Source organism: Heliangelus exortis, chromosome 1 (genome assembly GCF_036169615.1).
Source record: "Heliangelus exortis chromosome 1, bHelExo1.hap1, whole genome shotgun sequence".
NCBI lineage: Eukaryota > Metazoa > Chordata > Aves > Apodiformes > Trochilidae > Heliangelus > Heliangelus exortis.
The window spans coordinates 114847964-114866786 of NC_092422.1; positions in this window are offsets into that span (position 1 = coordinate 114847964).

Consider the following 18823-nt stretch of genomic DNA (forward strand, 5'->3'; position numbering starts at 1 on the left):
TAAGCAAGATTGACCTGTGAAGTGATTTGTTGCACTGAGGAGGTATAGAGGTGGCTCTCTGGGCATGCCACAGGGAAGCCAGGGCTGGCAAAAGGAGTGATTTTTACATGGTAGCAAACTAGAGATGCACCAGGGCCAGTGGTGGCTCCTCTGGGGTACCAGCTCCTACAAAGGGCTAGAAGGAGATGAGCAATGACACTTCTCAGCTACATGCATGCCTCTGAGCTATGAGAAGCTGAATCACTGAATTTCAAGGACATTTTCTTAAAAACAAAAAGCAAATATTGTCAACCAATGCACTTTGTGAGCCCATATGAGACAGCGGACTACAGAGGAATATGAAGCCCCTTTTCAGGCAGGCTCTTCACTCTTACCAGCGAGGTGCCATTTGGTGCCACCACACACAAAGCACATGCCTTCCATCCCCTCAGTTCCTGCTTGTGCCTTCCCTGCCCACCTCTTCTGTTCTGCTAATGTTAGGCATGTCACTGGGTTTGGAAAGAGGCTGTTTTCCATTTTAAGGAAGGAACATGAACAACTGATTGACATATTAAGAGAGGGTGTGAAAGGTCAAGACATCTGAGTAACTCCCTGACAGCAGAACTTCATTAGGAAGACAGTTAATTTTTATAACACCAAGAAAATCTCCAAAATGGTAACCTAATGTGTGAAGTGAGTTGTCCAGGAAGGCCTGAAAGCAGGAGACAACCTATCTTGAAATAATTTCCATGTGCCCTAATAACATTCCTTAATAACTACCCTGAAAACCGCACAGGATGAACATCTAGTTTTGAATTAAAAATCACTGATCAACCATTCAGGACCTTAGACTGCTTTCAGCAATCAAAGGGACAAAACCACCATTTCTGTATATCCAAGAGTAACAGAAATTTTACAGGCACGGGTTTCCAATGATTTTTTCCTCAATGTTGAAAGGAGGGAGGGCTGATGAGAGAGAGTGAGAAATAGCACTTAAAAAGGACTTCTTGACCCAGCAGTAGCCTTTGAGATGTTTAAGAATTGTCAGCTCAGGTTAGGAGAGCCTCTGATATACAAAACCATGGCATCATAACTGTATCTCTTGCCTTTAGCAAAAGAGGCAAACTAGGCTTAAGCATTCACCTTGTGAATTTTAGAAAAGTCAGAAGAATAAATAAAATTCCAACCACTTAGAGAACCAATCTTATTTACAAAATATCAACAGACTGAGCATGGAAAATGAATGAAGAAACCTTTGCCAGGAGGAGGCAAAGACTTTCTTTTAGCTGGTTGTCCAGGCAGTAAATTGGAAGAATATTGTGGGCTAACTCAGCTGAAACACTACTGAAAAATTTCTATATATTCCAAAATATTTTCAAAATTTCTCTATATCCAAAGCATGTTTACCACCACAACAGCAAAGCACCCACCCAGAGGTACACATTCAGGCTCCACATCACATATATCTGAAACTTAGCACAGTATAGCCACACCACTGTGCTGCTGCACTCAGCTAATGGGTTCTTCTGCACTATGCTGCATAGAACACCCCAACATTGTAAAGTAACAAGACAGTTCCAAGGCAGAATATAAGGATTAAGTCTACTGTTCTAAGCAAAGTGGGTGCTCAAAATCCACCCTAATGTTGTGATTACCCCAGAAATTAATCGCAGACTCAAAATCAGGAGGGGCAGGTGGAACCTCTTGACCCCTGAGAGAAACCTACTGGCACTTCATGAAAGTATCAGTCCAGATTTGTTCTTTCTTGTTTTTCTTTACACATATGGCAAGGCAGGGCAAGACTCACACCTGCCCACACTGTAACTTGGCCCTACAGCATCAGCCAGTTAGGTCTCCATGAAGCGTGAGAGAATCGTTAGCAGCATCACTTTCTCTCACAGCCAACCTGGCTTTACCCAACCAGAAATGTCTGCAGGAAAAATCTGAAAAACCCATTAGTGGGGATAATGATGCTTACCTTCTGCACAAAGTGCTCAGAGATTCATGGAGGGAAAAATTTGTTAAAGGTAAATATTTGCTAAATTCTTTTACTTTCTTGTATCCAGGACCCATACTGCAGCCCTACATCTGGATATAACTCCCACTACCATCAGAGGCCAGCCTCAAAAGACTGTATAAAACAAGTCAATACTGAATGATTTTAAGATCTATGGCTCTCATGTCTATCTTACAGACATGTAGATCTCCTAGCTAGTCCATAGCCACACCTTAACAAACTATGATCTTTTCTCACTTGCCTTTCAGCATGTGTCACTTTAGATTATGGAATGAGCCAGACATAGTTCTCAGTTGAAATCCAGCCCTTTTTGAAGTCAGTGGCTAGGTCTTTCTGATGTAAATAGGGCCACGGTTTCATTCTCTGCCTGAAATTCTCTTTGATATGAAAAAGTGTGGTTTGGGATTTTTTAAGTCTGACTTAGAGGGTTGAAAGAGTCTTAAAGGTAAGTGGTGAAACAGTGCTAAGAAGTTGTGGGGCTGTTCTCACCTGGTATCAGCTGCCCCAGTGCTGGTAACCAAATTATCTCATTTGACATTTCTGGGGTTTCAGTACACTCTCTCATGGTAGATCTCTTCCTCCTCCGTGAACAAAGCTCAGTAAATATTTCACTTTTTCCAGCCTTTAAAGTTTCATTGTATTTTTTAAAAGGAAAGCAAAGCATGGAAGAACATGTGCTGAAGAGAGAATTTTCTCATTTGGATAACACATTCCCATTTAGTGTAAAGAAAACAGGCTCAAAGAGGTCTATGCCTATGACTTCCAATTCAGGACAGTAAGAGTGACTTCATTTCTAAATGTACAAGCACCTCCCCAAAGGAAGATCCTAAATCAGAAAGGACCATAGGGAATCAGCTGGCAAATCATTACCATCTAGAAATTAAAGGTCACTGTTTGGTTTCTATCAAAAGTGACAATGCATTCAGAAAGTTTCACGCTAGGCCCTTCGTAAAACCTGCTGCACAGCTCACTGGAAGTTTCAGTCACTAATCAGGAGGCACTCAAGCCAGAAATATTTAAAGGAAAGCTGAAGTCACAACGGAAATGCCAAGGAGGAACTGGTGAGGGGAGTGGAGGCTACAGAGCTGAGAATTAATAGAGTAAAGCATGAGACAGGGTCAGAGTTAAGGTGTAGGTAGCAGAGCTGTGTGTATGCATGAAATTTGCACTGTGCTTGCTCTCAGCCTGCAGTAGCTGTCTCTCACTTTTTATGAGCACTAGAATTCACTAAGCTCAGAGACATAAAACTGGTGAATTAAAAAGCAGTCCTCTTTGGTTTTGAGGTAGGACATAAAACACAGGTCTTACTGGAGCTTCATGCTTGTTGCTGCTTGGGAGGCAGTTGTTTTAGTCTCAATGCCCTTTTGATATGTCATCAAATTAATTACCTGCCCAACAGGAACTGAAAGAGATTTCCATTCTCTTGATGTGGAGGATGATGAGGAGATGTGTGCAACATGGAGGAGGGCATGGGGCCTAACATCAGGAGCCCTTCAAAAGAGCCCTAAATGCAAGAAACTTTAGGAGCAACATGGGAACCCTGAAGCCAAATGAGGCACCTGATAGCTCTGCTGGTTTGGCACCAGCTGAGGACCTAAGATGTGAAGTTCTGCTTGAGTTTTCAAGTATCATATTGCCTGAATCCAGGATTTTGCTCAAGGACCATCTTTACTGTTAATCCTGTACTTAAATACATGACTCTCAATTCTTTAGATTCTAATGCTCTTACAGTAGGACACTTCTGGAAACAGGAGTTATATCAATAAAGTGGATCATTGTTGCAATTAATTTCACTGAAGGACAATTGAAACAGAATGTTAGAACAAATCCCCATCTGCTCAATGCAAACAGCTAAACCAGTCCTAAAAGAAAACTAAAACTAAATACCTGCTTATAAACTGAGGCAGCCTGGATTACAGAGAGGGTAGAGGGGAAGTGAGGAAAAAAGGAGCACAGAGCATATTCTTGAAATGCTTAAAGTCTCTCTCTTCACCCTGGCTCATTTCCCAAAGCATATTCTTGAGATGAGAAGGGCCATTTTCCATTTTGTTGCTTCATGATTAAGTGGAACAAGTGCCTTTGCTCTCATTGGTTAATTAGAAATACCTGCTACGTAGATGTATCTTTTTCCAGTCCCTTGCTTCTTAGAAAATAAAAAAAAAAATCTATTTTGGCTTCTCTGGATTGACCCTTTAATTGAACTAACACAGGTTTTGTTGCTGTTCATTGTTTTTAAATAAGCAATTTTGTACTTGCAGATTTTAATTTCCCACATGGCAAAGCACTTCTGCATATTGCCAAATCCTAGACACTGTGACTAGAGAAAGTACATTTCTGCTTTCCCACACCCAATGTAAAAAAAAAAAAAAAAAAAAAAGAAGTTATCATCAAGCATCCCTGCTGGCCAGTCCTTTGCCATGACACTCAGTTGGTTTCACATGAGAGATCATCTTGATGTGCTATGCTAATCCTGTCATTAATTCCATTATTAAAGTTATAGAGACATGAGATTAGGAACCTGTTACCTGCATAAAACCCAGCAGATTCTCTCCCTCTCTCAAAAAGAGAAGATCTGATTATATCGAGTTAGGCTATGTGTACTAGGATTGTGGAATTCTACTCAACACTCACTGGAAGAATAATCCTTTATTGCTAGGGTATTAGATGGGGGATTTTTGGCTATTATCTTCACCATCATGTTATGGAGGGAGAAATCTCTGAGACCAATTTTTTAAATGACACTTTTATGTGGTTATTGCTCTTGTTTTTTTGCCAGGTTTGTTAGGCAGGGAGTAGGTAACAACCTGCAATCTTGTCCACTGGCTTGTATACACACATTAACGGGCCAGATGGAGCTGCAGTGATTTTAGCAGCTGAGGGTTTGGACTATTATATTTACACAGGTCAGGGGAGACAGGGAGCAGACAATTAATTTAATATAACTCTAGAGCCACAGTCTTCACTAAATTGGACATAGGATTCAAAGTAAAGTAGAAAGAGAAAATCTGGTTCCTTTTTTTGGCTCTGCCACTGACCTAGTTTGTAACTCTAAGTGATACTGCTTCCCAATCTGCAACATGATTGTAATGTTTCTCCCCATCTCTGTACAGAGTTGTAGATGGAGATGCATAAATCAGACGAACATGTGTATAGCAAAGTTAAAAAAAACAACCCAAGGAACACTATTTAAAATTGGGAAATTGCCTTAATTTTCTATTTTTATTAGTTTTTTAAGCAGCTAGTAGGAATGATTTCTCAAATTAATCTGACATATTTTTCCTTTAACTTCAGATGTATAAGTGGCGCCTTCCATAGGTTTCTTTTTTCTTGTACAGTTGTGCTTATTTTATTACTCTTACAGGCTTGCCTGTAACGACTGACAGATTTTAACAGTAAATTACTTTCTCTTTAAGGAATGTATTGTAATAATTTTGCCTGCACTATGCATTATTTCTTAAACAAAAAATTTAGGTTTATTTTTCCCTTGAGATTATAAACATTTCTGAATAGTAATTTATTACTGCAGAATTTCACAGGAGATATTTATTACTGCTGTATTTCACCAGCTATTTGCTAGACCCACTGTGTTGTATTAAGTGTGCATGCTTTGTAACATCTTGCCAGCCTTTTTGTTCAGAAGCATAAACTAATTGAGTCTTACACATAATTTGTTACCAAAACCTATCAATAAACTGTAGCTGGTTTCTCTACCCATGTGATATGTCCAAACCCAGGTAATGCAGCATCAACTATTTCTTTTTAAATTGCTAGCAGTAAAATGTTTCTTTGTGTCTCCTAAGTCATAGATTTCATCCCTGTTACTCAATAGATACTCTCCAGGTCATCTGCATTCAGAGCTTTCCAAAATCTTCTACCTTTCCTTTATTGCTACTTTCAACAAATCAATACATTTTCATACAAAACTTGTCCTTGCATCTGTCCCTTGTCCCCAATCCTCTTCACATTGGAGGGATAAAAGGAGAGAGAGAGCTGCTCCTTCTGAACTATGGATTGCAACCATTAAGCCTATGAAGTAGCCTGAAATAATTTGAGCACACTGCATGAAAAACTGATTATTTTTATGACAATTTTCTCAGAGTATATTTTGATTTAACTCAAAGACTGCTTTTTCCAGGAAAGGGAAAGGTAATACAGCAGATGAGGTGACTTAACCTCAAATACTAAAGGATTATGCATGGACCGTTATATTTGGTCCTGGCTGACCCGAACTCGTGTTGGTCATAGTGAATTTCTCTAAGAATAATAAAATCTTCAGAACTGAAAGATCCATCACAGCAAAAGCAAAAGGCAGTTTACCAAAAAGTGTAAGACTATTTTATTTATAAAAGGAACACACTCCAGAATCTATCAAAAATAGGCCTTCCTAAATCCCCTTTATAAGATGTGTTGTACACATAAGCAGTTCATAATTTCGTTTTTTTTTTTTCTCAAAGTATTTTTTTCACTTGTAAAAACGCACAGCATTTTTGCATGGAGAGGCTATAACATAGCTATGAAAAGAAAGGAGCCTGAAACTCCCTGGGGCTTTCCAAATAATTATTAGTCTGAAGGACACAAAAGCCCAAGACCTGGTTTAATAGTGGCAAAATCAGCAACTCTGGCAGTAAAAGGCTGATATGTGAATTTTGAGACTGAACAAGTGCCAGAGAGGTCAGAAATGAAACAAAACCACAAAAAGTCCTAGAAGATAGCCAGTCACACCCAGACAGTTTTCTAGCCTCCTGAATAGCAGCCTCTTCTGTCATGAAGTGCAGTGCTAAACCAGGGAAGTCCAATGCATTTAATTGAGAGGAAAAATCACAGTGTAATACATATAGGAAGAACAATGTCAAGATACAGGTCCATACTTTTGAAACAAAAAGCCCAGAGTGAGATGAAGCAAGACTTTACCTGTGTCTGTAATAAAATTATGCATTTTATGCACAAGACTCCATATGCATTAGCACACATACTCTCTTGACTATAATGGCCTTTTTAATATCTCTTCATCTACGATGTATTGTTTAGATAGTTTTCTCAAAAGCAACCTTCATTATGCTCTATTTGTCTAAAATAACCAGAATACCGAACAGCTGCAAAATCCTACATCTTTGTGAAAACTCACAGAAAAATATGAATGTCTTACATTGTATCATTGGAGAACTGATATGTTATTAGACTGCCTTTAAATGCTTTATTATAATGCACGTGTACAGGAAAGGAGATTTAAAACTAAATATTTATTTTTAATTGGGGGATTTAATCTAGGACAATCTGTGAAATACTAAAGATGGACAAAGGCTGCCATTTCTTTGAATGATCATTTAGGTGGGTGTGATTTATGGATTCACGTTTTTTTCCACATGAATGGTGGGTAACATGAGCTCTCTAGGAAGAAAAGAAGAACTAAACAAACTAAACAAATCCCGAGAAGGCTATAAGGTTAAAAACAAAATAAAACAAAGCACGACATTCCCCTACTTAATTTTTTTACCCTCTTGATACTTTTTTAGCTGCCTTGCTTAACTGTGTTGAGCAAACTGCATTCTTCCTGTGTCCTTATCAGATGCCAGATGCATTATATTGCCACTTATAACTTGTTTCCTGACCAAGTTAAAACAACATATCAGCAGTAAATGGGGTTTCAGCAAAAAAGCTCATACAAACAAGTTATTCTGACCTCCAAAGATGCCCGTGAAACTGCTAGACTTCTAGTCCACGATACTACATCACTCAGACCTACACCCTTGGAAAAATGAGAGACATTTTCTTATGGCACTGTCATGCTGTGTAGCAGAAAGTGTGAAGAGGAAAAGTCTTCCATGGATCTGCTGGTCTTAGTCAGCCTAGCATTTGCCATTCTCTCTGCATTTCTCTTAGCATAGCTTTGGAGCAATTGATTCATTTCCCATCTTCCTCCTGAATCTTCAATATTTATTTTGATTCTTTATGTTAATAAATAAATAAAATCCTCAGCCTTACTTGCAGTAAAAAACAACACAATTCACTGCTGGAGTAGAGAACTGATATACTAGATATTTCTCATTTATTAGCTTCATTCCTTTGCCTAGTCTCCTACAGTAATGTTATTATTTCCCATGAGGGTCACATGAGATTTTTTCTCTTGCTTTCTTTGTGTGCGTGCTTATTTATTTAACAAACATTTTCCCCCTTTATCTGCTACTTAAAGCTTTCACTATACCCATTTGATCTAAATACATTGGCTATGTATGGCCCGTTTGCAACCAGGTCTGCTCCTAACGGTGTATTTACACCAGGTTTTCACACAATACCAAAGAGATCCATAACCAAAGTGATTTAGAAGATTATTTCAATGTTCCTTTCCCCAGAACCGCTCTCCCTTTCTCAACAAGTAGGAAATGACACTGAAGGGAAAGGGTTTGCTTGCAACTCTGCTGTAAAAGCACTTTTCTTCAAAGTAATCTCCCTGAGGGGCAAAAATTAAACCAGCTTCTCTGAACAGGTACTTCATTTAAGAACAGGCCTTTCTGGCTCCTTTCAGAAACAGGGCATTATTTCACACACTGCCTTTATGATATATAGCCCCCTCCCTCACCTCGTCTGCTCTCAGGAAACACAGATGCCCTGGGAGTTGTAGCTGCTCTCTCCTTACCCTGTCTTGGAGGGCAACAGAGCAAGTTTTGCATGCCCAGCTTCCAGCCATCCCACTTCCCTGCTCCCACTGTGGGGTTGAGGATGCAGCCCCAAGTGGCACATTGTGGTACTTGACCAATACCTGCAATGCCACAAGCCACCTCAAATTTTGCAGTGATACAACTGTGGTGACAGAAAATCACTGGCAAATCTGATTAGGGGCATCACTGATTGGGAGACTGCCCACACAGCATGTCAAGTCCTGAGGGGCAGCACTCCAAGGAGCTCCAGTCAAGATTCCAGTGTTCCCTCTATTAGCAAAACTTAATCATAGAATGTCTAGGGCTGAAAGGGACTTTAAAGGCCATCCAGTTTCAACCTCCCTGCACGGGCAGGGACAACCTACCACTAGATCAGATTGCTTAAGGCCCCATCCAGCCTAGCCTTGAACACTTCCAGGCCAGGGACAGCCACAACTTCCTCAGGCAACCTGTTTCAGGATCTCACCCCTCTCATAGTAAAGAATTTCCTCCTAATATCTAATCTAAATATCCCCTCTTATAGTTTTAAATAATTGCCCATTGGCCTCTTGCTATGCATCCACGCAAAAAGTCCAACTCCAGCTTTCTTGCAGGCCCCCTTCAGGTACTGGAAAGGTCACCTCAAAGCCTTCTCTTCTCCAGGATGAACATCCCCAACTTCCTCAGACTGTCTTCAAGGGGAAGGTGCTCCAGCCCTCTGATCATTCTTGTGGCTCTCCTCTGGCCATGCTCAAGGAGGAGATGTCTTATGTCCTTCTCATGTTGGGTTCTCCAGGGTGGGGTCTCACAAGAGCAGAGCAGAGGGGGAGAATCACCTCCCTTGACCTGCTGTCTGTGCTTCTTTTTATTCAACCCAGGACCCAGTTGGCTTTCTGGGCTGCAAGGGCACATTGATGGCTCATGCTAAGCTTCTGGTCCACCATCACCCCCAAGTTCTCCTCAATCCTTTCTCCTCCCAGCCTGTATTTGTGCATGGGATTGCCTTACAGAACCAAGACATTGTCTAGGGAATCTTCTATCTCTTTTAATCTAGGAGAATAAATGAAAATATCATAGATACCATCCTAATTATATTTTAAAGGAAATAAACAGTCTAAATAACGTGTTGTTCTCTTTCCTACTTCACAGGAAGCATTTAATCAGACAGAAACAACACCTAGTATTTACACACAATCCCAGAAAGAGGTCTAAACTTATCTCTTCTCTATCTGAGAGCTGCTGGCCAAAGTCAGCTCCTCTAGGAACTGTAGTTGGTCACCTCATCACAGTTGGAAATTGCAGCAAACCTGCCCAGGCAAAGCTACTACCCACTGTGCATGGTTCTCCACAGAGACTGGCTTTTTTCTGGCTATGGTCTTTGAGCCATCACACAGCAAACACCAGCCAGGCACTGTACCCCTGCCTCATGTGTGGGGAGGAAAAGTGCTTAGATCACAGAAAATACTTGGGCACCTAACTTCTACTTATGTGCCTGACATCCACTAGCATGACCCAGTATCTTTATAAGTTGTAGGAATCTAGACAACCTGCTTCTGAGGAGCTTTATGGGTAGCTGCCAATATACTCTGAAAGGAAAAGGAAGGTCATTTCAGAGAGTCAGCTCTGACAGTTTTTTCCCATTCCAGGTTTGAACATGTCACCTGGAAGAAAATCGAAGCAGGATGTTATCAGGCTTCTGATACATGTAGCTCTTTACCTGCCTCTCCTACCAACAGGTTATGTTATAGTCTTTACATATATTTAAGTCCTTTAGAAAAAAGTGAAAGGAAACACAACTTCATTTTGCCAGGCTTGTAGGAAAAATTTCCCTCGATGCAATTCCTCTAATAAATTTTGTTTACTGCAAGAACACTGCTGTTGAACATTATTTCTCAATGTGGCCAGGGGCTCTAACTAATTAACAAAGCTGCTCCTCAAAGCTCTCCCATTCCCCCCATAGGAAGAGATTATCAGCAATCCATGGAGAGAAAATGCATCCCATATATTCCCACCATTTACTTAGCTGTTCACCAACTGTCCATGTATCAAACTGCATGTGACATGCTAGATAATAGAGGCAACCCAGAAGGAAAGAGCATGCATAGTATTTGCTGGCATGTTGTCTTTTTTTTTTTTTCCTTTGGCCAAATATCTTGTGAGGCAGCTGTATGGCACATTGGAGATAGCTTTACACAAAGGGCTTTTGTTTCAGAGGGGATTTATTTGAACCTGTCTTGCAGTTCACATTGCAAACCAGATCAGAAGATGTTTTCCTCCATTTTAATAGAGAAATCTGAGACAGATTGTATCAGGGAAGAAAGGGAGTAAAAGAAAGACTGAGAGGTTACTTGGCAATTAGACAATCTTGATTACTTCCTTCTTGTCTTGCTAAATCTTTCAGCTGGCTATTGGGTGGAAATGATTTTCTATTCCATTTGACACTGGCTTCACAGCTAATTTGCTTTCCATCTATCTGCCTAATCCATTTTATTTATCAGTTCTTATTTGGCCCCATCCTCATTTTTATATGCATGCTTCCCATAAGCATAAACAGCAATGATCTTGTCTTCTTATATGGGGGCGGGGTGGTGGGAAGGAGTGTGTTTTTCAGAGGCACAAGATTAAGAGCAAAGGTCCCATTGTGGGGAGATCACACAAAGATATAGGTGCCACCTTTGGCAGGGCAAGGATTTAGAAACCTTTTCTTCATTCACCACAAAACTCCAGTGTACAGATTCAAGTCACTGGGACTGCTCTGTCATCCGTGTTACTCTACCTGATCAAGTATATAATGCAGCTACATAAGGAAGTGCTGCAGCCTCACAGAGAAGTTAGCAGCTCTCTCAGGATTTTGAACATCAGAGCAAAGCCTTTGAAATGGGCCATGTGTCCAAGGGACAGCTGGGGAAGAGAGTAGCATATTATGGTAATGTGTCCCTCCGTAGCTGTTTTCCTGAGCAGGTTTGCTGCCAAGTTCTCAACCAATGAACACTTCCTCAGTTGTGAGGGCTCACTACCAGAGAGGGAAACCGCAGTCCCCACGGTGTGTTCATGACATACCCATGAATCACAGCGTGGGCAATTCAGGCATCTGGACAAATATTTCTCACTATCACAGGAAAAGTATTCTCATCAGCACACCCACTGGATTTGCTTGGTTTCTTTGCAAAAGCCATCTCTATTCTATCTTGGTCTATACCCTAAAACAATCATCAAGCTTCAGGGCAGAAAAGTTTCAAGTACTTAGTCAAAACTCTGTGGTGACTAACAGCTTGCTTTTCCATGGCCTTGCAAACCCTGCAGCTCACAATGTGCATGGGAGACAGGATCACAAAGCTCTTATTTCACACCTGCTAGTGCTGCAGTGTATCTGCCATTCACAACCAACTATATGTGAATCACTTTCTCCCTTTGGTGCAAGAAGCAACCTGAGGTCCTCAGTTCAAAAGGGGCAGAAGCACAAGGTATTACATATTAAGGATTTGATTCATAATTAAGTAAGGCTTGAGACTCATCTGGGAATTTTGCCAGACAACTTTACACATTAGACCAGGGACCTTGAGAAACACATCTATGGTGTCACCCTGAAAACTAGAGACACCTCCAAGATGCAAACCCCCAGAGCAGGAGCTTTCCCTCTGGCCTCTTTCTTATAATAGCAGCTATCCACTGGTAGAGACACTTAGAGGGATCACATCACAGAAAAACTGAGAAGATTAATATCATTCCTATCTGTTCCCGTATTGTCTTCAATGCATTCCTCAGAACCTCAGGAAGTGAAATACTGTGGCCATTCCTTCCCCCTGCCTTGATATAACTTGTTTTGTGAGATTTCCTCCTTCCTGTTCATACCCCTAGCTCCTTAAATGCTCTCTCTCTGTTTTGCTGCAGCTGCTGCCTTCGTTAGAAAGATTTTCAGCTTTGATTAATTATTGAGCCCGTACTGCTGAGGGTTTTCTATTCTCCAGCTCTCATTACTGATGCCTTGCAGCTTGTGTGCTTCACCGGTCCCATTGCAGGATTTGATGGATGCACCCGTGAAGTTTTCCTGCCTGCAAAGCCAGTCTTGCCTTTTGCTGATTTTGTTTGGTGGGCAGGGAGTTTTGCTCTTGGCTACAATAAGCAGTAAAGCACACGCACTGGGCAAAGTATTATTATTATTATGGTAGAAGCAGCATGAAAATCTTGCTTCTTTGCTTTCTGCATATTTCCCCTTTAAATCTGTTTCAAAAATTCTCCCCAATGGCCATTTTATTCTCAAAGTTGCTGCATCTTCTTACAGAAGATTCACCAGCACATTGCTTTCTCATAGGAGACCAATATCCTTCCTGGTTATTTGCTTTAAACCAGAATGAAAAGCTATGAACAGTGAAAAGATGGTTTGTTTTTTATATACTCCTAGTACCTGGCTGCATAATCATCACTAAGGTTGTCTGAAACATTTTTCTTTGTTTTGATGGAATAAAAATGTTCTCTGTAACTCAGATTTAAGATAAAGGTATAATGCACTAAGAAAGAGATAGCCCAGTGAGGTGCAGACTCCGTAAGAGAGAGCAAGCATGTGATAGGTCCTTTGTTACAGCTTCCACGATACCCTGAAGAGGCTGTGATTTAGAAACTGAACCTGAAGCAAGCGAAATGCTTTCACATTTTTGAGAGTCTTTCCTCCTCAGTGCTCACCATTTAAAGACGAATTTCTTTCAGCCAATTTACTTGCCCTGACTGGAGAGAAAGACAAGTGCTCAAATGTTTGCATTTCCTGTAAGGCACACGGTGTGTTTACAGTCAGCTCGTTACTGATGAAACCCATGCCACAGCATTTCTTATTTCACAGGGCTATAGGCCCAGGTGACAATGCCTTGTGCTCCTAGTGACCTTTTGGAGCTGGGTATCAATCCTCCGTCTAGCCATAGCAGTAGCCTAATGTACATTGTACATCTATTGTACCTTATTCATCCCTCAGCAAGCAATGCAGAGTGCTCATGATCAGCCTGGTTCTAGTCTGTGTGACAAAACAGCCAATCTATCTCAACATCTCTCTCACACAGTCCTGAACCCACCAAGTTACTAGACAGATAGCTATGTTTGGAGATCTTGTCTCAGCATACTGATCATCATGTATGTAATAAGATGTTTTTGTTATTCTGTTCTAGCATCAGTGTGCATCTTAGGTCCTGATAGCTCCATGTTCAGGTACTATGAAAAAAGAAGTGGTACTCAGGATTTGTCCTGGTGAGAGCATGCAGGGCCAGACAGCCCTGGGATGGCCAGATTTGACCCTGGGAAAGGGTTTGAGATGGTTGAGGCCAGGCCACCAGCCTGGAGGCTGTGGTCAGGATCAGCCCTGCTGCAGTTATACAAGGTGAGATGTAGCTCTGTGATGGCTGGGAAGAGCCATGGTGAGGGAGCTGGGCTGTGTCCAGGCTAGTGCATCAGCTGCAGGGTGGGGATCTGGATTAACAGCCTCCATGGCCAGGCATGGCTATAGCTGCACTGGAGACTGACACTCAGCATGATGCAGCTCAGGCAGGGGCTGAACTGCAGAGGTTCACTCAAAAAGCAGCTCCCACAGGAAGTATAAGTGGTCCTGTGGAAGGCTCCAAGAGTGATGCCTGAGACACTCTGTCCAAGGCCACTTAAAGGAGGGGAGCCACTCTCACCTGCACAGTCTCAAAGCTGGCTCTGGGTCCCAGCATCACTCTGTGAGAAGGGATGCTATAAGCATTCCCTCCAATCCCCTTTGTTAGAAAGGTTCTGCAGCAGCTCTCTGGCCAGCTTGAAAAACTCAAAAAGCTGTCACTTTGGAGAAGCAATGGGAACAAGAAAAGCACTAGGGAAAAGACTAAAACAGGTAATCAACCGACTGTACTTCAACATCAGCTGAAGCTGTGTAACTCTGTGGGCACGATCTTAGCAAATATAAGGGACTAAAGCCAAAGGTAACTGCCACGTGGATCAAGGCATTGACCTGAGGGCAGGAAAACATGCACAGACAGGCAGTGGTGGATGAATTCTTAAGCCACAGAAACTTATTAGTCCAAGAAGATGACACATGTACAGTCAGAGAGAGCAGTCAACACTTGCATCCTCACTGACATGTATGTATCCCACAGGTAGATAGACTCCTTTCTTTCCTTATTATTCCCCCACCATAATTATCTTGCCTACTTTTAACCCATCCTGGACTCTGGGAACAGTTTATCAGAATCACCTGTCTTGAACCTACTGTAAAGTTGGAGAGGGTGATTAGGTTGTTTTGTTTCCAAGGCAGAAAAGGAATATTATTAAAACATTACAAATGTCAAAAATCAGCCCTAGAGCTATCTGATGTATCACAACTCTCATCACCCTCCCAGTACTTGATAAGAGTGTACACAAAGAGACTGAAAAAGCTACAGCCGACAGTAAATCCATGATTATTTAATCATGGGTCTGAGCCCTTCAGAAAAATTTTTTTGACAGTGCTTACTTCAACACTACAGCATACAGTGGGCTCAGGAAAAGCCTAGCCCAACACACACTGCCTAGCTGCAAATATCAGAAACACGGGCTTATGCCACGCATGTTGCAAGCACAGCCTGACCTGTGTGGAGAACCACAGCTGCCAGAATTCATGGTGACAAGGCTCAGGAAGCAGGTCCCATGTGAAAGGAAAACTCTGTCATTGGTGACAGCCTTCATTGGGACCCTGACAGGTTCAGAGTAAGGCAAGTCTGTATGGCTGTCTGTAAATGTGCACCTCACACCACCCCGCGACAGGTTCACAGGTCTGCACACAAATAGCTTCTCTCCACTCAACGAGGGATTGGAGCCCTGAGGATGCTCTGCCAGAATAAAAGGCCTATAAATCCCCTGCCACCACCATTTCTGTGCTAGAGCTGGATGCCTGTGCCCTGCAACTGTGTGCTGACAAGGCTCAGCATCTTTCTTTATTTTAAAGGCACATGGTAGCTTTCATCTGCAAGTCAATATTGGTGAGAAAGTCTGCTGGGATCCGAAATAAATAGCATAGCTTTTCAGACACAGCAGCATTCTGATGGCATATTAAAAACCTGTGTGAATCATAAATCCCATTTCTTTAGGAATTGAGGCCCATCAGGGCAAAGGGCTGAGGGGAAAATGGGTTATTCTGCATATACCTAAGAGATGATGATGATCTATGCAGGTGAGATGCAGATGTTCTGTTGTGAGTTTTTGTGACTGTTGTTGCTTCTTAAATAAAAATTTAAAATAATGGCTCAGGCTTCCCTGTCACACACCAGAGACAAAATCCTGCTCGCTACTAATAAATGTGCAAATAAATTTTTGCAAGCTCTGCACAGAATTGCCTTCCTCCAACCAAAGGAGAAAAATGAAGAGACAATTTCTTACACATGAGATAATCACACTGCTGAAGCAAACACCTCTCAATTTTGTGAGCAACGCAAGAAGCAAAAGGTATCTACCTGAAGCTTGTGTGCACGAGAGAGTGTGCCAGTGTGACAGAGATTGAGTTGGTATGTGCTGAAAAGCAGGGCAGGAGAACAGTTGATCCAATCCTTGTGAAAGCAAAGCACAAAAGCTTGAGGGAGTCAAACTGCTGGCATGCAGGAGTTCGAACATCAATCCCAGAGCGCAGGCAGTGATGGACGGCAGGTGAGCAGATGGGGAGGCAGATTCTGAGTGCAAAGACAACGGCTTGGAACAAGCTCTGTGAAAACACAGTTCAGCAGAATAGGGGCAGCAGTACCTAGGGATTCTGCCCACAGTAGATTGCCCTGCTCACTTTCAAGGTAGCAAGTTACCCAGCATTTCTGAACACCAACAGTCTCACTCTCTTCTGGTTTTCAGTTTTTACCTCTGCATTCCTCAAAATGTTTCTGGTCTAATGCATAGGCTGGGACACCTGATCAGCTCAGAAACTTGGATTTTCTTCAGCTTCAAGTCTGCTGGGAGCAGGACAGCCCAGGTTGAAAGGCACCCGGATGCCAAGATTCTCAGGCTGACATCCTTCTCCTTATATCCCTGTGCACCATCCCCCCTCTCCTGCCTCTCAGTTGGCTTGGAGAGAGTTATCTGCCTAGCTTTTGGACCCTGATCAGAAGCTGAGCTGTGGCCTGGCCTTTACCATCTGTCCAGGTGGCTCCTTTACAGTAAGATGCCATTCCACATGTCCTATATTCAGGCCTATGCCAGCTTGGCTCTGGGAATGAATTGTTGCATTCTCCTTATTTGAAAGGCAAGCTTGCACCCACCACTCCATGATCCTCTCGTCATGGGGTTTCCCTGGGCACCCGCTGCTTTCACAGTCACTCAAGTATTTGCTGGCCACTGCACTTGTCCATGCCAGATCCTCTGAACTCCACCTACCCCAGTTCCCACTGCAATACTATTTCAGAGCAACAAACAGGGAAAATACCTCCTCTGTTTCTAAAACTTGTATATTTTATACTCTTTTTTCTAGGAAAAGGAACAGCAGTTAAGTTTCAACAGACCAATAGAAACAGAAGAAGCAAGCATCTTCCAAATACAATGATAGAAAGTCTCACTATTTTTAATGTGGCAGTAACATTCTACTTTTGGAATGGGGGAGTCCTTCTCTCTGGAAGAAATATGCAGGCCAGTCCCCTACGTCACTGTATCTCAGTAAGAGAAAACAAAAATCGAGAAATATCTTATTTTTTTCTCCTTTCCTTTTTTTTTTTTTTTTTTTAACTGCCAAGTGCCTAGATAGGGACAACTTGCTGCATATTTTTCAGGAGGAGAAAGATAAAAATCTCAGCTATTTAAGTCCACACGCATTTGTCTTTCACACAAAGCCGACAGTACTTTAGCACGCATGCCGCGTACAGCTCTATCCGCAATTAATGAATACTTGCATCATGAGTACATTCAATAGGAAAAAGGGATCCTCTTCTCCACTTCAGAGACATGGGGGTAGGCAAGGCACAGGGAAAAGAAAATGCAGTGTGCAGTGTTAACTGATTCGCTTGGCATCACCAAGTATAGTTTGAGCAGCATAGCAAAAACTGCAACTTGCATAGTACTTGTGCCTTCACTTGAACCTCACCATAGCCCACACAGAAGAGAAATGGCCAGGAGATTGTCAAAGTGTCCTGAATACCCTGGCCAAGGAGCAGGGCTGCTCTGCTCCAGGCTGAGCTGGATGTTTCCCTAGTCTTGTTCCTAAAGGACAGTGCCCCAGCAGACAGCTGTCCTAGTCTAAAACAGCAGAGCTGTGTGTGGAGCGAATCTAATTGCTCTCATGGTTCCTCGTGCTGTACCTTGCCTCTCCTTGCTGGTCTCCTGCCTGCCTGGCTCACAGTTTGCTCATTCACTTGTTCACACTTGCTCCTGCCTTTCCTCTCTCCCTCCCTCCAGCAGTGTCAGGGAGACAAGTGAAGGTTACTGTTTGGCATGTTTGTTTTTGCATTATTTATGCTGCAGAGGACAGAGTCAGACATCTAGAGGACAGTCTTAGGTCACATGTGAATCCTTCCAAATGGGACTCAATAGCACAACCAGCCAAGTAGAAAACAGACTTGGACAGCCCCATGGAGGGAGGCAGCATTTGGAAAGGGATGTTGTGCATCTATCCGGCCAAGGTACCTGGCAACACCACGGGTCTCCTTGTGCCTCCACCTTCCTTCATTTCTTTTCCTTCTTTTTCAGACACACTGTAAGGGTGTGTGTGTGTTTCAATACTGTACATGCTTCATATCCACAGGGCTGCAAATAAATGGGATCTCCCCACCACCTCAATTCCTTCCCCTGCAGCCCCTCCTGGGTTGCTTGCACACACTTCAGAGTAGCCACAGGCATCTCCTATACATTTCTCCCCTGTCTATGAAGCTGCCTACAGGAAAGGCTGCCAGAGCACCTCTGGGTGCCTCACAAGCAGTGTTCCTGTGTGAGCCCCCCAAACTGCCTCCTGGGGGAGCCTGGCATTCACATAAAGAATTCGTCGCTCATACATTTTTTCAACTTTGTTTCTTTCTGACCTCTACAGTATTTAATAATAAATAGCTATGCCGAACCCCAACAGAACAGAGATTTTATGCTGCTTATTTTCCCCATATTTTCCATCAAAGCTAAGTCTCCCTCAATTTCTTATTGAAAATGAAATGGGGACAGTACTGCTTATACAGCTGGAGATAGTGATCACCAGTGTACAGAGACTGACTTATCAAGCAGATTCTTAATGCCATAAAAT